A 1706-nucleotide genomic window follows, 5' to 3' on the forward strand; every position below is an offset into this window, starting at 1 on the left:
AAAATGACTAGTATGGGAGCCAGGCGCCAGTGGCTTGCACCTGTAATCCTGGCTACTCAGAGATTAAGAGGATCATGATTTGAGACCAGCCCGGATGAATAGTTCAAGAGAGCCTTTCTCAAAAAAACCCATCACAAAACAGGACTGGGGGAGTAACTCAAGTGGCAGAGTGCCAGCCTAGCAGGCGTGAAGCCCTGAGTTCCCAGTACCACCAGACAAAAAAAAAGAAAAAAGAAAAAGGTTAAGATGGTAAATTTTGTTGTTTTATCAGTTTTATAAAAGCTGGATGTATTAACTCATTTATCTTGGTCCACTAAACCTATTTCATTTATTTATTGATAATCCCCCACTTACTTCTTAGAACATAGTTGAGACATTTTAAGGAAAACAAAACAGTTCAAGACTAGAAGTCAGCTGAGGAAAAGGCAAATTACACTGAAATATTAATGGCTCCCAGCTTCCTGTCATATAGTTCTATCTTAAAGGTACCAGGAGGGCTTGGGATGTAGCGTAGTGACAGAGCACTTGCCTGGTGTGCATGAGGCCCTGGGTTTAGTTCCTAGCACTACAAATTTTTTTGCTACTCCAGGCCTCACACTTACTAGGCAGGTGCTCTTACAGCTTGAGCCATTCTGCCAGCCCAAAATTTTTTAAATTTTTATTTTATTTTTTAATGGAACGCTTCACGAATTTGCATGCATCCTTGCGCAGGGACTATGCTAATCTCTGTATCCTTCCGATTTTAGTATATGCTGCCAAAGTGAGCACCCAACATTTTTTTAATTTGAAAGATAGGAACTTGCTCCATCCACTCTCCAAGCATTGACTTAGTATTGCAGTAACTCCAGGAATAGTGCACTCCTTCAGGAGACTTAAATAACATTAAAATACCTGGAAGGAGGGAGAAAGGGAGAGATTTGTTCACTTTCCTTTGCTGCTCCAGAGTTAATAAATCTTCATAAGTTTAGATCAATCTTAGTCAGTGCAGGCCCCTCCAGTGTTTGGTTTAGGCCTGGGGCTAGAGTGTGAATTGACCTAATGAATTTTTTTTTTTTTTATTGATAATGGGGTTTGAACTCAGAGCCTTGTGCTTGCAAGGCAGGTGCTATACCACTTGTTTTTTTTTGTTTTTTGTTTTTTTTTTTGGGCTTCTCACTCTTATTTATAACAAGTATTCCACACCCACAATTTTCTCCAGTCAGAAGTTCTTTGAGAGGATGCCATCAACCTTGGCCAATCGGAGAATGGAGTCATCTGATTCACCCGCCCTGAGAATGTCCCCACAGATACGTATGTCTTAAACTGGCCGTTAACCCTGCCTGTGACCTTGTTGACCTCGGCCACACTCATCTGGGTGGACCTGTGGTCCTTGACACCAGTGATGCGACTGCTGGCGGAGCACTGCCACAGCATGTGGAGGTCCACGAACCCACCTGCATCGTTCTGCATGTTGGAGCCGCGCCTGTTGCCTCCAAGACAAGCGCGAGGACACAAAGTGTGCTGTACCACTTGAGTCATGTTCCAACCCTTTTTGTTTTAGTTTTCAGATAGCGTGCCTCCTTTTTTCCCCAGACAGCCTGGACCACTGTCCTCCTACCTACGTATTTCTGTGTAACTGGGATTTCAGGCACAAACCACCATGTCCTGTTTGTTGTTGAGATGGGGTCCTGCTAATTTTTTTTGCCCAGGCTGGCCTTGGACCTAGA

The 1706-nt window shown here is 43.6% G+C and overlaps 2 pseudogenes; both read right to left on the reverse strand.

Annotated features, from left to right (window-relative positions):
* Nucleotides 1-667: 667 nt before the first annotated feature.
* Nucleotides 668-766, reverse strand: LOC141416353 (U6 spliceosomal RNA; annotated as a pseudogene).
* A 309-nt stretch (nucleotides 767-1075) lies between these two features.
* LOC109694314 (small ribosomal subunit protein eS21 pseudogene) lies at nucleotides 1076-1706 on the reverse strand (annotated as a pseudogene).

The sequence above is a fragment of the Castor canadensis genome, chromosome 1, assembly GCF_047511655.1.
Source record: "Castor canadensis chromosome 1, mCasCan1.hap1v2, whole genome shotgun sequence".
NCBI classification, from domain to species: domain Eukaryota; kingdom Metazoa; phylum Chordata; class Mammalia; order Rodentia; family Castoridae; genus Castor; species Castor canadensis.